This window comes from Pyrus communis, chromosome 4 (genome assembly GCF_041283825.1).
Source record: "Pyrus communis isolate YQ-2024b chromosome 4, ASM4128382v1, whole genome shotgun sequence".
NCBI lineage: Eukaryota > Viridiplantae > Streptophyta > Magnoliopsida > Rosales > Rosaceae > Pyrus > Pyrus communis.
In genome coordinates this window covers 23893074-23913115 of record NC_142568.1, presented here as the reverse complement: position 1 = coordinate 23913115, position 20042 = coordinate 23893074, and the positions used below count along the sequence as shown (strand labels likewise).

Below are 20042 nucleotides of genomic sequence, written 5' to 3'. Positions count from 1 at the left end.
GAGCGGACAAGTAGCTAGTTTTTCATTTAGAATTGGCCACGTGTTTAGGGTTTACAGAGGCTTGCTGTCACAGGTACACAGGCAGAACGAGTTACAAATACTTGTCACATGTTTAGGGTTTATAGAGATTTGTCACAAAATATATGCAATTTTTTTTTGGATGACACGAAAGGTCGAAAGCTGAATAGACGAGATTAATAGGAGATATATCTAATTGGTGCAGAAATTAAAAATTTAATGGCTATAACTGTTAGATGTATGTCAACATTTCATTTAATTATTTAATTATAAACACGATGACATTAATGAATTAGATAGTTAATTGTTTAAGAAGATAATCAATTGAAATTGAATACGCACAAAGATGTAAAAGACATGATTGCTTTCCATTACTGTTTTTTTTTTTTTTTTTTTGAAGAAGGTACGATATTCCATTAATGAGAAAGGAACTGTACACACAACGAGGATAAGGTGCTTACAATAGACCTCGATAAAAATCTTGTCGGGATTTTCAATCCGATTCAAGGGAAAAAGAGCGTCTTGCACCTCTAAAATTAAGAAGGAATACTATCCTCTAAAAGCAAATCTAAAATTACATCTGAATGTTCTTCAAATCATGAAACTTGAGCATCCAACGATAAGCCCAATCTTACGAGCCGATGTACAACCTTATTTGTCTGACCCGGACCAAACGTAGCCTTCAACCTCAGAAAGGATTTTAACATGTGACTTGCATCCTGCAAAATATTCCCAAACTGACCATTTCCTAGAGCCGCCGTGTCCTTCTGCAATGCATTGATGACCACCAGTGCATCCCCCTGCATTTCCACCTGCATGACGCCCAGGTTCTGTGCAAAAAGAACAGCTGCCTACTTTCCACTACTGTTAAAGTTATAGACGTCAAACGATTTGAGCTTTCAGCTTTGGACTCACAGCAAACACAAGACGTTACCTGATAACCTTTGAATGTGAAGTCAGTCTGCATCATGATGAGATGAGAAACAACTTCTGCATCTACTAATTAATAAAACACTACTTTAAACTACATATATCACATTTTAGGAGACCATATTATATCATTTTTCTAATAGAAGCAAAGATTTACCTCTACTAATTAATAAAACACTCATTGTCAACCAAAATTCTATAAAATTACTAGTTTAACCCTCTAATTAAAACAAAATATGAATAAAAAATATGAGGCAGAAATGTAAAAAATATGGGATAGAAATGTAATTTAATAAGAAACAATATTGTTTCTGAAAAACTTCAACTTAAGTGTTTATGATACTTTGATTGCCTCCAAACTTTAATTTTATTTACAATATTATCATCAAACGTAAACTTATTTATGATTCTGTCACCGTCTTCAAATTGCCACCTTTAGTTGGCAGATTCCCTGGTGCCTTTCTAGCAAGGGTTTGAAACCAGCTGAGAGCACCTTGTAGCCAGAGGCAAACCGAACCTCAAGCGAAGATTAGTCCCACCCTTCGGATGTGGGGACAGCTCGTGATCTTGACAAAAAAAAAAAAAAAAACCCAAATATCGTTCATATAAAAATAAAATAAAATTTTCATGTATCGGGCCTTAGGGAATAGGGGCCTTTTAGCCTCCAAAAGTTTCAGTGTTTTTCTCAAATGGGCTCCACAGCCTCATTCGATCCAAGCCCAAACTACCCAAAGTGGCCCATTAACCACTCTGACGTCACTCCCTCCAACTCTGACGACATTCACAGCAGCGAACTGAACTCGCAGAGAACAAACCTTCTGCATTCCCAACCGGATCCTCCATTCGGATCTCCCTGCCCGTTTTCCTATGGCGACTCCGACCGAGTCACTCCTCTCCATCGCCGGGTCGGTCTCCACCAACTCCACCAAGAAACGGGTTCGGATCTTCCGTGATGAAATTCCCGCCGTTCTCAGCGGCTCCGGTTAGTGATAATCTTGGTTCTCGATTTCAATTTCACTGTAATTCCAGTCATTTCTGAAAAATTTAAACTTGTTGCAGCCGTCCTAGCATGCATACGTGAAATTCATGAAATTTGTGTGTGTGTAAAATCTGTGTGTATTGAAGGAAAATAGAACACCAAAATAACGTATTGCTAATTGAATTTAGTATGTAGAAATTCGAATTAAACTCGATTTTGATGAACTGTTGAAGCTAATGTACTATTGTTAATTATTGGTGTAAAGAGTAAATTTGTTAGGCAATGGCTGTGCTTGCACGGTTTTGTTTTGTTAAAATTGTTGCTTGATGAAATTTACCGTATTTTTACACAAATGTGTGTTTGCTTTACAGAATTAGCTAAAGAAACAGATGTGGAAAACTAACGAAGCTGATGAATATCTTCGAGCAATGAGGACATTATTATGTATTAGGTGGTTAATTCAGTTTGAATAACGAAGCCGAAGAAGATTTAAGTATTTTGAATAATGAAGCTGAAGAAGATTTAAGTATTAACATTAGTTTACAGGAATGCTAAATGGAAAGTTTTATTCTTTATGTCAATTGTGATTATGAAAAGTTAAATTTATTTGCTTTTCGTCCCATCTTTTCTTATACTGATCTCCTGTGTGACTAGTTATGCACATAACGTTTTCCAGTACTGGGCAGTGGGCACCTAGATAATTTGGTACTGGGATTAGAGTGAGCTTACTTTAATGCATAATCCTTTGGGGTTTTGCTATGAGCTGATTATCCAAGCACATTCTATTTCTAAAGTTACTTGCCATTTTGAATTCTACAGAAATAGGTACCGAGGCAGTATTGCCGTTGATAGATATAATATTTAAAACATTGTACATTTACGATGATTGTGGGTCCAAGAAAGCTGTTGATGACATCATTACAAAAGGTTTACAAGAGGTTTCCTTCATGAAAAGTTTTGCGGCAGCCCTTGTTCAGGTCTTCTATTGAGTAAGAGTAAGTTTGCCAGTGTCTCGAAGAATGCTATGTGTAGAGTTGCCACAGTGCAGGCATTGTTACTTAATCTTGTTATGCAAAGGTCTTTCCATGAGCGAAGGGCTTACAAGAAGACATTTTGTCACTTATTTTCTCAGGTTTAGCCCGTTGAACCTTCTGTTTAAGAATAAGTATCCTTCCATAACTTCACATTTTTTTTTGCTCATAACATTTCATATTTTTTGTTTCATCAGTCACCAGACATCTACAAAATGTATATAGAGGAACTCAAAGATGCCCGTATCCCATACAAAGATAGTTCTGAATTAATATGGTTGTTATTAGAGTACTCAAGTACCTCAAGCAAATCATCTTCTTTGTATGAACAATGCAAGGTGAGAGATTTGGTATTTCATGATCATGTATTGAAGGGGCTAGCCCCATTTGTATTTATCTTTAAGTTCATATTCATGTGGCATTATGTGCCAAAGCTTTTAACCCATCCATTGCTTTTCACAGCCAACATTTTTGGAGATATATCTCAAGGCAATCTTAAATGCAAGAGAAAAGCCAGCAAGGGGCCTAAGTGAAGCTTTTCATCCACTTTTTAAACATATGTTGCACGAAGATTTTCAAAATATTGTGCTTCCATCTGCTGTTAAAATGCTGAAACGCAACCCAGAGATTGTATTGGAGTCGGTTAGGATTCTGTTGAAATCAGTCAACCTTGATTTAAGCAAGTATGCCGTTGAAATTCTTTCAGTGGTATTGCCTCAGGCTCAGCATGTGGACAAAGGCAGAAGGGTTGTGGCACTGACAGTTATATGATGCTTGAGCCAAAAGTCTAGTAATCCAGATGCCTTAGAAGCAATGTTCAATGCTGTCAAATCTGTAATTGGAGGTTGGTTCCTGATTATTTTATTACTTTGGAAGTTTTGAAATGGATGGAACAGAAAGGAAAGTAGTAATGAAGAGGGAATATACTGAGAAAGAAATTATTAACTGAAGGGAACACAATCTCGTTGTTAATGAATTTATCAGTGTATCCTTTTAGTTTCTTCTTTTTCTTCTGTAGGTGAATGGGTAAGGAAGGGACTTTTTTAAAATTTGGTGGAAGTTTCTTTCACTTCTCGTTTTCCTATCTCACTAATTAGGAACAAAGAGTGGGGTTAGGAGGTAAGTCCATATCTGCCTCAGTCAGATTAATATTCAAATTAGGGAAAAGACAAGTCCCCACTATATTTCCTTTACATTTCCTTATTTGAGCACACTGTTAAGCGGCTTCAAATATTCTTCATTATGGTTAAGTTGGTTTTTAAAGTCTGCTTGTGTTCTTTAATTAACATTTCCATTTAAGCAGGCTCAGAGGGAAGACTTACACTTCCATATCAGAGGATTGGCATGATCAACACACTGCAAGAAATGTGTAATGCTCCAGATGGGAAACACCTTAACAGCCTGTCACAAGCCTTATGTAGTTTCCTTCTAACTTGTTACAAGGATGATGGTAAGAAGTGAACTTGTAGTCTTATATTATTTTGTCTTTAAAACTATTTTATCAACAATTTTCTCCTACTTTTCTTCTTGGTATTAAAATTTGTTTACTTTATCCTTTTTGGATTTAGATCGTCACTTAGCTTTCTAATTGCGTGTCCTATTCATTTTTGTTTATGTTTAATCTTTGTGGCCGAAGTTTTGGGTGTTTATTGCTGACCAATGTTCTTATTTCCAGGAAATGAAGAGGTGAAACTTGCAAAGATAGGGTTGTATTTATTGTATTTGCATGATATGTTGGGCAATTATGCATATTTTGGGTCTTGGTAAAATGTCAGTAACTTAGTTGTTGACCTTGCCTGATAACTGTGCTCCATTTTTTTTCCTTTCTTTTTGTTAGAATTTTTTTGGTTTCTTATTGTCCATCGGCCTTTAAGTTAGTAATTTCACCAACTTTCACTAACATTTACTGTGTTACACTTTGTAATTTACTTAAACTATGTCAATTTACTTTGTTTTGTAGTTTATTTCAAATTTGTTTCCACTTGTAATGTTTCAGATTTTTCATACCCCTGAAGGTTGCTTTCCAGCGAGCAAGGTGTCTACGTTGCAGAGTCTGTCGCTGCTAAGAACATGAAACAAGCAAAGGGCCGTTTTCAGATGTATGAAGACCTAGATGACATGGTACCAAACAGTTTCTTTTATTTATTCATGTCTACTTTTTTTTGAAAGTAATTCTTAATTTTTATGGTGTCGCATTTGTATTTATTCACAAGACCATGGTGGTTCCAATCATTCTGCAAAAGTTGAGCAAACCAATAATTCTGTGGGTAAAAGGGAAACTGGAAAGTCTGCAAAGAAACCTGGTGAATTGTTGTTGCCTCTCTTTTTTAAGTGGAATTTTTGTTTTAATGTTTTTATTTTATTTATTTATTCAGTAGCATTACAATATTTCAATTTGCCAGATAAAGGAAAGACTGCAAAGTAGGAAGCGCGTGAGGTTCAACTTAGGGAGGAGGCATCCATACGTGAGAAGGTCTGAGAAATACAGAAAAATCTGTCTTCCATACTTGCAGCTCTTGGGGAAATGGCAATTGCTAATCCTATTTTCGCGCACAGTCATCTTCCTTCCTTATGCTTCCAAGAGCCAGAATATGTGAAATCTTTGTTAGTCTTTAAGTAGTTCATTGAAATATCCTTTTGTTTCTACTTTTCATAGAATATAATTTGGCTTGCTGATTTGCTCCTATCTCAGTGGTGTATGATCTTCAGCCTTCCTTAATATTATTGTCAATAGGAAACATTTTATTATGTCAGGAATTTGATGATTTATTTCTGCTTCCGTCTCTTATTTTATTGCCCATATATCCCTTTATTTTCCATTTGTTATGAACTTTGTTAACATATTTCAGACCTGAATTTTCTGTATAATATATTGTGTTAATAGGTTTGACCTGTTATCTAATATCAGGTTAACTATGTTGATCCATTGCTAAGGTCCCCGATAGTGAGTGACGTGGCATATAAAACTGTGGCGAAACTCTCTAGATGCACTTCTCCACCTCTTTGTAATTGGGCCCTTGACATTGCTACAGCTTTGCGCTTAGTTGGGACTGAAGAAGTTCGTCTTGTGTTGGATATGTTTCCATCGGTTGGTGAAGGGGAAGTCAATGAAACACCATCTTTGAGTCTTTTTGAGCGAATAATTAATGGCCTTTCTGTATCTTGTAAATCGGGACCTCTTCCTGTAGATTCTTTTACAGTTGTGTTCCCTGTAAGTTTTCCTGCTTTCCCATTTAACTGATTCAACTATACTGTGCTTCTTCTCTCTGGCTAATCCCTTTTGATGTTTATGTTGTCAGATAATGGAGCAAATTCTGTTATGCTCTAAGAAGACGGGACTTCACAATGATGTGCTTCAGATTCTATATCTGCACATGGACCCCCTATTACCCCTTCCAAGGCTTCAAATGATTTCAGTTACTGAATTTTCCTTCAGCAAAATTCTCCGTTTCCAATAATTTCATAGTATCCTTATTTGTTGTTCTTCTCTAATTCACTTCTTTTTACAGGTTCTTTATCATGTACTCGGTGTTGTTCCAGCTTATGAAGCCTCTGTTGGACCTGCGTTGAACGAGTTGTGTTTGGGCCTGCAACCAGATGAAGTGGCAGCAGTATGTTATTTCTATTTGTACTTTAATTTTTTTCTTTGATGTGCGTTGATGATACTCATCCTTCATGATGTCTATCTTCAGGCTCTGTACGGGGTTTATGCAAATGATGTTCATGTTAGAATGGTCTGCCTTAGTGCTGTCAAATGTATTCCTGCTGTTGCCAGTCGGTCTCTTCCTCAGAATGTTGAAGTCGCTACAGGCATTTGGGTTGCTTTACATGACCCAGAAAAGGTTTGGTGTACCAATTATTTTTCAAAAGTTAAGAGTGTATATGTTGACTAATGGATAAGGGTCCCATCTTATGGCTGAAGCTTAAGATGGAGATTTATCTGTATTTTAGTTTACAGTTATAAACTTTTCTCCTTCACTAATGTAAAATATTCTATTGCTATGCAAACATGTTTCTAGTCTCATTTGTTTTCTTTATGCTTTTGCTTTAGTCCGTTGCAGAAGCAGCAGAGGATTTATGGGATCGATATGGGCATGACTTTGGGACTGACTATTCAGGCCTTTTCAAAGCACTTACCCATATCAATTATAATGTTCATTTTGCTGCTGCGGAGGCATTAGCAGCTGCTTTGGATGAATGTCCTGATTCTATACAGGTTTGTCTGACTTTGAAGTATCAAACCTGCATTGACCTTCTTATACCTGTCTCTCAAGTAGTAATGTTATAATAATTACTGTAATGCAGGAGTCTCTTTCTACTTTATTTTCTCTGTATATCCGTGATGCTGGTTTGACTGAGGAGAATGTTGATGCTGGTTGGCTGGGTCGACAAGGTGTAGCCTTAGCATTAAATTCTTCTGCTGATGTACTCAGAACAAAAGACCTTCCTGTTGTTATGACATTTCTTATTTCAAGAGCACTAGTAAGATTTACATCACCGTTGTTTCGAAAGCATGAACAATGCATTCAATTGAAAAGAGATATTGTATAGTCCTTGTCAGAAAGGAGACATAGTTAACTTTAACCAGTTTGTCGTTGCTTCTCAATATGCAGGGTGATCCTAATGCCGATGTTAGGGGAAGAATGATCAATGCTGGTATTATGATTATTGATAAGCATGGCAGGGATAATGTTTCCTTGCTATTTCCCATCTTTGAGAACTACTTGAACAAAAAGGTTTTTCTCACTTCCTAACTAGTGATGGTTGCAAAATTATTTTAGTTTTTATTTCAGGTCATGTCTGTTTTTGTGTTAAATGGCTGGAACTGTTGTTTCCATGCCAAGCTACTACATGAACCTCATAATTTATCTTAGACAATAACTTAACTTTAGGCATCAGATGAAGAGAAATATGATTTGGTACGCGAGGGAGTTGTTATTTTCACTGGAGCATTGGCAAAACATTTGGCATAGGTACTGTCTTTACTCTTTCCTTTTTTTGATTTCATCCCTTCCCTTCCTTTTTCTTTTGTGAGATAACCAGTGACCACGGCTTTCCGGAATTCACAGTTTAGCGTTTGTCTGTACTCTGGAACAGGATGATCCAAAAGTTCATGTTGTTGTTGAGAAGTTGTTGGATGTGCTAAACACTCCATTCAGCGGGCTGTATCTGCATGCCTGTCTCCACTAATGCAGTCGAAGCAAGGATGACACGACTCAAGTGTAGCTACAATAGTTTTCCTCTTTGATCAAGTTTTGTTTTTTCCATTGTCTTATGACTTTGTTTATGTTGATAGATACAGTATTGACGTTAAGAGGAAAGCTAATCCTATTCTTTTCTCTGTACAAGGATGATGGACCAGCTCTTGTCTCGAGGCTTTTGGATAAACTGATGAAGAGTGACAAATATGGGGAACGCTGTGGAGCTGCTTTTTGGGCTTGCTGGAGTGGTCAAGGGATTCGGTATTTCTTGCTTGAAGAAATATGGGATTGTAGCTCGACTACAAGAAGGACTCGTAGACAGGTTGGATTTCTAACCCTGGTTTAAGAAGTTGACTGGCATTTCTATATATGTTGTAGACAATTATATTTTGTGAGTTTTGTATAGTGATGTTTCCAAACATATATTGATTAGTCATTGAATGATTGATAGATATCATCACTGTGTTGTTGGACTACTCTTAAGCTAGTATATTCTGTGGGGACAAATAATTGTTGATTCTGAGGTTGTGGAGTTTTCTTTCCTCTTATCATTAGTTATGAATCTTTTGAAACTTCTGTTGCAACTTCTAGAATAGAAGGGTCTTGGTGTTGTGAGTCAATTATTGTTGCAAGATTGCTAGATTACTCAAAACTTTTGTTTCTTATGCATTTTATTTTTTCAATTTTTTTTATTTTTTGGGGATGCAGCTTTTCATTTTTGTATTTCCTTTCCATTACAGGAATTCAGCCAAATGTCGTGAAGGAGCTTTTCTCGGATTTGAGTGTCTCTGTGAATCACTCGGAAGACTATTTGAACGGTAAGTGATAGGTTATGATCAAAGAAGTTTTCTTTATGGACTTTAATATTCACCTGAACTCTCTCTATCTGTCCTCCTATCATCTTTCTGATGCAGGTTTGTAATTAAAATGTTGCCACTACTGTTGGTTTCATTCTCGGCTCAAGTTGTTGCCGTTCGTGAAGGTGCTGAGTGTTCAGCTCGTGCAATGATGTCTCAACTCAGTGCTCAAGGAGTTAAACTGGTTCTTCCATCTCTTTTGAAGGTAATTATCTTATACCTTACCTATTTATTTATAAACTTATTGGGAAATTTTCTTAATCTTCAAATTTGTCATTTTATATAAATACATTATTTTGATAGGGTCTTGAAGATAAATCTTGGCGTACAAAACAAAGTAGTGTCCAACTGCTTGGGGCTATGGCCTATTGCACTCCTCAACAGCTATCTCAGTGTCTCCCCGAAGATTGTTCCAAAATTGACTGAGGTTTGTCTTTATATGGACATTAGTTTATGTAGCACTTTTAGAATATGTATATTGTTGTCTTATGCTTTGTTCTTAACCTTGTTATTGCACCTGCAGGTTTTAACAGATACACATCCTAAAGTCCAGTCAGCAGGACAAATGGCACTTCAACAGGTTTTTAAATTTTGCAATGAGATACCTATTTATACTTTATAATCATTGTTAATGCATTTTGTTTTTGTTCTATTCTTAGGTTGGGAGTGTAATAAAGAATCCTGAAATAGCTTCCCTTGTTCCTACTCTTCTACTGGATCTTTCAGATCCCAATGACCATACAAAGTACTCTCTTGATATTCTCTTACAGGTAAGGATTTGAATGGTGAACTCTGCCACTTTATTTTAACTTTGTTTCCTTCATTTATTTATTTGAACGTTTTGAATTCTTTGCAGACCACTTTTATTAATACAATTGACTGGCACTGTTGGTGCCAATAGTACATAGAGGGCTACGGGAAAGGAGTGCTGAGACTACAAAGAAAGCAGCACAAATAGTTGGCAACATGTGCTCATTAGTTACTGAACCTAAGGATACGATTCCATATATTGGCTTACTTCTTCCTGAAGTGAAAAAGGTACCATTTTTCAAGAGTGGTATATTTGACTCTTCTATATAACTGTTTTCTAAGTACTTGTATGCCCCAAAACTAGGTTCTTGTGGATCCAATTCCAGAAGTTCGGTCAGTTGCAGCAAGGGCCCTTCGATCCCTTATAAGGGAAATGGGCGAAGATCATTTCCCAGATCTCGTTCCCTGGTTGTTTCATACACTTAAATCTGATAATAGTAATGTTGAGCGCTCTGGAGCAGCTCAAGGGTTGAGCGAGGTCAGCTTTACTCTTTAAACTAAGAAATTCTTTCTTTATTTTTTGTCTGAGCATGGTTAAACTTCTGTTACATATCATATTAATTGTTACTTTGAAAAGGGAAATATAATTGCATGCTCGAAAAGCTGGGAACATGGTCATATTTATATCTGGTATTACATTTATTAGAAATATGCTATAATTTGATCGTAGCTTTTTGTATATTGAAGGTAAGAGTGAGTTCTTTTGCATTACTTGGTAACTTAAATGTTCATTGGTTTCCTTTCGCTCAAATCCCACTAAGTTTTAGATCATGCATTCATTGTAATGTTAATGATTACAAGCCAATTATTTATGCTGTGAATTTATAATGTCATAACTTTCTTAGGCCATTTATTTCATCCAATGTATGCTCTTTTTTTTATCCAATAATTAAATGACTCCCGCCCATTTTACTTTCAATGTATTTAGTGGAAATATCCTTATTGAAACTTAATAAAAAAATAGGTCAAGGAAAGAGTATATATATACTTGTAAGCTGGAAAACATGTTATCCATAGTGTCAATATGGCGGGCATTTGACAATGATGATTCTTTATGCAGACGTGTATTTATTTTTTCCGTATATACCTGCTATAATTATTTCCTTGCTTTGCTGAGAGACATTTGATCCAATCCAGGTATTAGCTGCACTTGGAACTGAGTACTTTGAGCTTGCACTTCCTGATATTATCCGAAACTGTTCTCATCAAAAAGCATCTGTCCATGATGGATATTTAACATTATTTAAGGTGAAGACAGCATGTTTTAAACATTTTAACCACTACTGCAAGTATTTGTTTTACCAGCTCTGTTTAATGGTCATGTATTGTTTGGGAATTGATTGTAGTATTTACCAAGGTCATTGGGCGTCCAATTCCAGAACTATTTACAGCTGGTGCTGCCTGCTATTTTAGATGGTAAGTACAATGTGTGGAGTTTTGGTATTCTGTAAAATATGGTATCATATATCACAATAAGACTCTGGTGCTCTATTTAAACTTAATGGGAGCTTATACTCTTACAGGTCTTGCCAATGAAAATGAGTTTGTACGTGAGGCAGCACTAGGTGTCGGGCATCCTGGTTGAGCATTACGCAACAACGTAAGCACTTCCCTGGTTGATCATTGTGATAGCTCTCTAATGAATTGTTTGTCGGAGAGTCTTGGATATTTGTTCTAGTCTAGAAAAGTATTGAATAACAAGGTAATTGTGGTCCATTGGAGGCCCATTGAACCTATATGCTACAAGACAGGAGGTTGATCTCTCTAGTCCAGTGAACCTCTAATCCCGGTGAGGGTGGGGGTTCAATCTTGTGGTTGTTGGACAGTGCCATGGGTTTTATCAGTTAAAGCTACTTTGCTCTTTAATGACCTTGATGGCAACCAAAAGTGAACTTTTCTTAGGAAATATTACCAATTTGTGCTAAATTTAATTATCATTCCCAAGTCTGGATGTTGTGCAACATTGAATATCTTACCCTTTTGGGAATAATTGGATTATAAATGGTCGTTCATTTGCATTCTGGGCTGAGTGCTCATACTTGAGTGGGATGTTCCATAATTTGGGATGCTTCCCCGGCATTAGTACTGGTTTGGTAATTGGTACTGAGGTGCTTTTATAAAAAGTGGGTATCAAAAAAAGCTGAGCTCAAAATGGTGTTTGGTAAACACTTAAAAACAACTTATTTTCACAGTTTCTGGTGAAAAAAAGCTGAAAACGTGAAGCAGCAAAAATGAGCTTATTCTCACAGCACAGTAGAAGCAGTTTTTTTTCAAAGCACAGCAATACCAAACCAGCCCATAATGTTGTCATAATGGTTTCCATCTGATGGGTTTCATTTTGTTTTTCTGTTTTCTTTTACGTCCAGGTCTTTACCTTTGCTCCTTCCTGTTGTTGAAGATGGTATCTTTAACGATAGTTGGCAGATTCGGCAAAGCTCTGTGGAATTATTGGGTGATCTCTTATTTAAGGTAATTAAGTCTTCACCCTGTTTCCTTTTTTTTTTCTTTTCGTGCATGAAGTCTCTAAGTCTTTGGTTGCTGAGATAATCTCTTCAAATCCAGGTTGCTGGAACTTCTGGGAAAGCTTTACTTGAGGGTGGCAGTGATGATGAAGGTGCTAGTACTGAAGCACAGGGTCAGGCTATCATTGAGGTTCTGGGAAGGGAAAAGCGTGATGAAGTTCTTGCTGCATTATATATGGTTCGAACAGATGTCAGCTTATCAGTTCGTCAGGTAGGGAGAGTACTTACTTAGCACGGGTTCAATCTTTTGTTTTATTTTCGGAGCATACGTAACTTTTTAGTCAAAATTACCATTTTTCAGGCTGCTCTGCATGTATGGAAAACTATTGTGGCAAATACTCCGAAGACTCTAAAGGAAATAATGCCAGTTTTAATGAATACTCTAATTGCCTCTCTTGCTTCATCGTCCTCTGAAAGACGGCAAGTTGCTGGACGATCACTGGGTGAGCTTGTCAGGAAACTTGGTGAAAGAGTACTTCCATGGATCATCCCAATTTTATCCCAAGGGCTAAAGGACTCTGACGTTGGCAAAAGACAAGTGAGAGTTCCTTCTTTATTTTGTTTGTTATGATGCTGCAACTGTGTTATTTACTGAGCATTCTCATTATCATTTAGTCTCACCCCTAAAAAGGGTTTTTGTCTTGGAATTGAACATGGATGTATTTTTGTGGTTGTCTAAGCAAGTATCATTTGGTTTAGTGCCCAACCAGTGCATCAGTTTGGTTAGTGTGCTAACACATTTCTAACTTTCTTGTGATATCAGGGAGTGTGCATTGGTCTGAGTGAAGTAATGGCCAGTGCTGGAAAAAATCAGTTGTTGAGTTTCATGGATGAGCTCATACCAACCATTCGAACTGCTCTTTCGGACAGGTTTTGTCTTCTCTTATGATATTTATGAATTTCCAAATCTGTCTAGAATTATTTTTCTTTCCTTCAAAATGCGGCCCTTACATTTTAATTGTTAACAGCATGCCCGAGGTTAGCGAGGCTGCTGGGTTAGCATTTAACACTCTCTACAAGGTTCGTTGTCTATTTTATTATATATTTTGATTTTAAGATGGTCATCTTTGAATAAAGTTAAAATATGAGTCACAATGTAGAGTGCTGGAATGCAAGCAATCGATGAAATTGTTCCCACTCTTTTACGTGCTTTGGAGGATGATCAAACTTCTGATACTGCTCTTGATAGCTTCAAACAAATCTTAAGGTGAAATATCCACTTACATTTTATGTCTCTCATTCGCGCTCTCTTACTCGAAGAACTTTTGTCGTGCTAAGTTGCTGTATTTTTTGTTTTAGTGTCCGGATTTCTGCTGTTTTGCCTCACATCTTACCCAAGCTGGTCCACCTGCCACTTATGTATGTATTTCTTTCTCAAATTACATTTTTATATTCCTTTATTGATTTTTGAAATAATAATGTCCTTGTGGGTGCTTCTTGTTGACTGTAATTGCTGACATATCCAGTGCGTTTAATGCACATGCTGTTGGAGCTGTAGCTGAGGTGGCTGGACCTGGTCTTAACCCTCATCTTGGTACTGTTCTTCCTGCTTTACTTTCTGCAATGGGTGCTGATGAGAAGGTACGTTGTTGCAGTCTGCAATCTTCTGGCTTGTTTAAGAACATATTTCTTTTCCCTTTTTGGCAATTTGAAACCTAATCAGGTTGGAATATTTTTCCTTTTGAAATTCTAGGAAATTCAAAAGTTGGCAAAGGAGGCTGCTGAGACTGTGATTTTAGTCATAGATGAGGGAGGTGTTGAATCTCTTATATCTGAGCTTGTTCGAGCTGTCAGTGATAGTCAGGTATTAAGTTGTTTTACTAACAATGTAATTGAATGCTTTAATCCTGTTTATATCCCTCTCTCACTCTTTTGTATTCATGGTTTCAGGCTTCAATTAGAAGAAGTTCTTCATACCTTATCAGCTACTTCTTCAAAAACAGTAAATTATATTTGGTTGCTGAAGCTCCAAACGTGATATCTACCCTGATTGTTTTGCTCAGTGATTCTGATTCAGCTACTGTGGCGGTATGTGCTATTAGCATTTCAGCTTCTGTTATTGACTCCAATTACATAACATTGTATGTTACCCTCTATTCAACAGGTTTCTTGGAAAGCTTTGTCTAGGGTTGTAAGTTCAGTTCCCAAGGAGGTACTTCCTTCATATATTAAATTAGTACGAGATGCTGTATCTACTTCCAGGGATAAGGAGCGTAGAAAGAAGGTAGGCAATATTCCAAGTATTGCAGATGCTTTTGTTTAAAATTAATTCCATATGTTGTGTATTCTATATGTTTTCCCGTGAATGGCCTAGCCTATTAACCGGAACATGTTGTGTTTATGACCTTGCAGGGAGGACCAATTGTCATACCTGGGTTTTGTTTACCAAAAGCACTTCAACCATTGCTTATTTCACCAAGTATGTTTGCTATTCTTTTCCTTGGATGCTCAAGTCAAATGAAAGGCAGTAAATTATTGTCTTGTTCTATGTTTGTTCATACCAACCGTACATCATTATAGCTAGTTTGTAATGGTTTGGAAGTGCACTTCAATTCTATATTTTACTTGTGGAAGTAAAAGGGAGAATCCTTGAGAGGCTGCTTCATGGGCTTTGGTCCAGCTGTTGTTTCAGCAGTTACGGACTCCTAGTCTGTTGTGCTTGTTTTGTTTTCTTTTGTAGTAATAAAGTTCTGTTTTTATTGTACTGCAAAAGGAAAAGAACCTTTACATTCCTTTTTGGGCATGCCATTTTAGGGTATTACCTGTACCGCCTTTAGGGTTTAACAAGTGGATCTGCTGAACTAAGAGAGCAAGCAGCATTGGGTCTCGGTGAACTGAACAGGCGCTGAAAGAGTTTGTCATCCCAATCACAGGGTATGTATGATTAAATAATGGTAGATAAACTTTGTTCCCTAAATTTGATGTCTCATTTTGACCTCATTGATGTCAATGTATAAAATTGTGTCTTGATGTCTTGATTAATGGAATGATTTTGTTTGCTTATTACTCAAGTTTTGTAGAGGCTGTAAAAATAATGAAACGCGTGTTTATATTTACAATCTATTTTTCTTTGTCTCTAGACATTGGGCTCCTCAGTAATCAAGCATTGTAATTTTAATTTGTATGAAAGAACATGAGTCTTTACCTGAGGAAATAATCTCTGGGAGGCAAACTCTTGAAAATATTCATGGTCTTTATTGTATTACTATTTACTAGCTTCATAAATTGTAGATTCAGTTAACATTGTTTGGCTTTAATGACCTAGGCCAGTATTGTAATGTAACTGAGCCTGATATATGCGGGATGCTAACTTTCCATAAATCTTACTGGCTACTATTGGATTGCAACTTCAGGCCTCTTATCCGGATAATAGGTGACCGGTTCCCTTGGCAAGTGAAGAGTGCTATTTTATCTACCTTGACAATTATGATAATAAAGGGTGGAATGGCGCTGAAACCTTTTCTTCCTCAGCTTCAGACAACATTTGTAAAGTGTCTACAGGATAGCACAAGGTTGGCTTAGTACAATCATCTAGTAATGTTTTGCCAATGTGCTTTTTGGTTCACGGGTACTTGGTTTGGGTTGTCCTTTAAATGGTGCGTGTCTTAGTAGTGATGTCTCAGCTAATGTCCCCGATGTGAAAATAGCTATAATCATAATGATTTCATTTCAACTGCTTGTGTTTTAAATTTCAAATATTTCTACAGTGGGAACAAGTAGTTCAGCTTGTTTTCTCCATATATTCAGCATATTAGATACTTTTCAAGTGCAGAATCATTCGTTCAAGTGCTGCCCTTGCACTCGGAAAGCTTAGTGCTCTCAGTACCTGGGTTGACCCTTTAGTTGGAGACCTCCTTTCCAGTTTGCAGGTAATTGTTACTTAGAATCTTCTTTCATGTACTTAAATTTCAAATCTTGATTGAACAAATCTTTCTCATTTCACCGTCAGGCTCCTGATGGTGGAGTTCGGGAGGCAAGTTTGTCTGCTCTTGAAGGTGTCCTAAAGCGTGCCGGAAAAAGTGTGAGCAGTGCTTTTAGAACTCGTCTCTACTTGCAACTTAAGGACTTGATTCATCATGATGATGACCAGGTTCGGATATCTGCTGCAAGCATTTTGGGGATCACATCCCAGGTATGCCATGGATAATTCTGGATTAGCAATTACGGATTCTAGATTGATTTTTCACTTAATCATGAAGTTCAAGATTCTGTATCCGCTTCCTTTTAAAATGATTTTCTTTATTGTTGACCTAACTTTCACTATTGATAATCAGTACCTAGAAGATGTTCAACTGACAGAGCTGCTTCAGGAACTCTATGATTTTCTACCATCTCGTAGCTTGTCTGCTAGGCATGGCGATGGACTCACAATATCATCCATGCTCAGGCACAACCCTTCCACTATTTGTTTGTCTCCAGAGTTTCCGTCTATCTTGGACCAGCTTAAGGGTGCCTTGATTGATGAGAAGGTACTTAATCTTGATATTTGCGTTTATTTTTTATTTTTTTAATCGATTTATGCTTTACAAAGTAGTGATTCTTTTCTTCAAACAGCTCCCACTGCGTGAAACTTCAACCAAGGCATTTGGGAGACTTCTGATTCATAAGCTCCGAAGTGATCCTTCTAATACGTCACTTCATTTGGAAATTATATCATCCTTAGTGTCGGCTTTGCGCAATGATTCTAGTGAAGTTAGAAGAAAGGCATTATCTGCTATAAAACGAGGTTCTAAGGTATGTGCTTTGTGCTTTCAGAATTTCATGTTGAAATTATGAAACTGTGCATATCATTAAGGATTTTATGCACGGTAAATTGTATTACAGGAAAATGCTTTGGTTATTTTTGGCTCGTTTCAATATTATTGGACTGGCTCTTGCTGAATGCTTGAAAGATGGAAGTACTCCCATGAGACTCGCAGCAGAAAGATGTGCTCTGCATGCTTTCCAATTGTCAAAGGGTACTTTTTTCTGCTTAACTTGCACTGTTTTACTGCAACTGTTACAGTGTTTGGTTGCAGCTGTAACCGTTTCGGTTCCACATTTTTCCAGGTCCTGAAAATGTTCAAGCTGCACAAAAGTTCATCACAGGCTTGGATGCCAGACGAATATCAAAGCTTCCCGAAAATAGGTATATACAATACTTCAAGATATAATAATATATGAGATATAAATGAAAATATAATTATACGATGATGGATTTTACTAGTCCGTGCTCTGGTTTTAGTCATTGGTTTGCACTGCTTACTACATCACGGAATTGCAGCGATGATAGTGAAGACGGTGAGGACACGGCAAGTGGCTGAAAAATTGGTTCTTTACTGAGCCGATATTTTGTTTTCCGCTGCTCCAAGAGTGGAGAGGTAGAGAAAATCCATACGTTTGGGATGCCTACAGAAGTTTTCATGCCACCTTTCAATCACAGAAATGCGGATACACAAAGATCAAATCATAGAGGCTTCTTTACCCATTTTCGTAACCTGGGTATTATTACAAGTACAATGTAATTGTTAAGTGGATATACTCGAGGATCGTGTATAGAACGAGGGCGACGCGCGTTGGCTTGGCCATTTTTGTAAGCTTCATTTTGTCTTTCATGTGTTTCATCTTCCTAGTATGCCACTCCCGATCTCTCATCAAAATATACACAAAACGCCCCTTCATAGAGTAAAGTTCTGCCGCAGAAGGATTTTACCGATGAAACTTTCCTCACTATGTCGTCGCTATAGGCCCTTAATTTGTCGCTGAAAGTAGTCCATGCTGTCGGATATGACAAACAAATTGCAAATCTGAAAGTTTTGTATACCAATTACGATATTTGCTCCCTAAACCTATAACATGCACATTTTGCTTAAAGACATTATTTAGTTCAAGCATCTCTAGGGCTATGGTTGGGTGATGGACTTTTAAATTTTTCAAGGGATTCAACTCAAGTGAGGAAGAAATACATTGCAAAGCACTAGAAATAAGGGATTAGAAATGCACTGCATGACCATTACGAAGATATATACGAGAGATATCAAATAATTCATGATCATAGAGTGTACTTCCAATTGCTCCTATCAACATTTTGTTGTACATTCTTTACCAACTTGGTTGAATCTCTTAGAATTTGGATGTCCTTTCACCCAAATATAACTTTAAAAATTTCCAACTAAAAACTAAAAAGTAAGAAGGCATGCACATCGACTAGAATCAACTTTCTTTTAGGCCCCTTTGTATCTCTATCGATCACTTATTCGCTTTGGTTCGTTCCATTCCATACCAAGTGTCTTTACATGGGTGACAAACATAAGGTCTTTTTCTTCCTTTCCACTTATGGGTTGGTAGATGTTTGGGAAAAAGAAAGAAAAGCAATTTCTAACTAATATTATGATTGGTCTCTCTTTCTTAACCAAGGGGTTTTGCCACCTTTTAAGTTTCATGGTATATAATCTTTCCTTAGCCGTTAAAACTTCCCTCAGGACCCTCACCCCATGAGTGATTGCAAAGTTCAGATTGTTCCAACCACAACACAGAGAGAGAGAGAGAGAGAGAGAGAGAGAGAGAGAGAGAGAGAGGGTTATCTTGGTAAATTAACAAACTTACATTGTTGGGTCATACTGTTTACAGCCAGAGTCTTCCATTCAAGCCTTCTTGGCTTAGAAGCAAGCGTATGGTGCAAAGACTGAAATGCCCTTTTATCAGTGAGCTGCATGTGCATGAGCGTTTCATATATCATATGAGTTCAGAGTTGTTTCTGGTAGCATTGTGGACTGACTGTTGAGACATATGCTAATTGGAGTAGAATTCTTTTCCTTCCAAATCTCTATTTCAACGGTCACGATTAAACTACATTAATATCTAGGTGCTCACTTTTTTAATATACCAAATTATTTATTAGTGCTTTAGATCAAAGGGACCCTCCCCATTCTGTGTGGTCATTGTCCAATTTACTCACTTTGGTGTTTTACTACGTACTAGTATAATTTCAGAATTTAATTACACTTGCGAATTTACCCTTCCTTCCAGTTAATTTATTTGGTTTGAATGAAACACAATATAATTTTTTTTTTTAATTGAAAAAATGCCCTCAGTATTGTCAGTGGGAAATTATAATCCCACGTTTTAAATGTTTTTGAAATATTGAGCATGTTAAATGGAAACTATCTGAATAATCGAAGAAACCAACATTCTCAACTGGAGTCGTAAATTAATACCCTTCATGAGGTTTGAGTTAGGTGGAAAAAAAATATTCTGGAAAAGTTAATATTGGTAAATATGATTTTCTTCCTTTTTTGTCATGTATTTCAAATACCAAGCAGCTCCAAATCTGTACCAGTCCTATGAATCAACTTATTTCCTACTTTGTTAAAAAAGAAAAAGAAAATATTTCTAACTGAAATACGTACGTAGATACGTAGCTACCTGTTATTTATCATTTTCCATGCATGCATGCATGGTTTTAACTTTGTCAGGATTATTATTTACAGTGAACATATATATATACAAGAGTAGCTAGGGTCTACTCTGCATTTTTTTCTGCACTTCCCATGCTCCAAGGCAAATTGATCGATTCAAACACATTGGTGTTGGACCACTCTCACTTTGATTACCACAAGGCATATGTACCATGCTATTGAATTTTGAGAAAACAATGCTCTGTATATACCACCAACTTATATGAACCCAAAGGACCTTTTCTCTTTCGGCATATT

General features: G+C 36.9%; 1 pseudogene across 1 annotated transcript; it reads left to right on the top strand.

The window, feature by feature from the left end:
- Positions 1-1713: 1713 nt before the first annotated feature.
- LOC137722219 (protein ILITYHIA-like) lies at positions 1714-17942 on the top strand (annotated as a pseudogene). The gene is made up of 48 exons (XR_015961191.1): positions 1714-1930; positions 2747-3059; positions 3156-3296; positions 3421-3802; positions 4262-4408; positions 4634-4721; positions 4986-5079; positions 5867-6169; positions 6258-6374; positions 6468-6569; positions 6651-6800; positions 7010-7174; positions 7264-7440; positions 7572-7694; positions 7851-7931; positions 8056-8180; positions 8308-8481; positions 8900-8977; positions 9074-9221; positions 9320-9443; positions 9540-9596; positions 9676-9786; positions 9873-10054; positions 10131-10304; positions 10964-11074; positions 11173-11242; positions 11350-11426; positions 12193-12295; positions 12389-12559; positions 12650-12886; positions 13112-13218; positions 13317-13368; positions 13449-13555; positions 13648-13707; positions 13815-13929; positions 14042-14152; positions 14239-14376; positions 14453-14572; positions 14701-14757; positions 15111-15222; positions 15702-15860; positions 16121-16217; positions 16298-16480; positions 16623-16817; positions 16903-17082; positions 17173-17306; positions 17398-17476; positions 17612-17942. The product of XR_015961191.1 is annotated as a protein ILITYHIA-like (transcript).
- The last annotated feature ends 2100 nt before the right edge of the window (positions 17943-20042 follow it).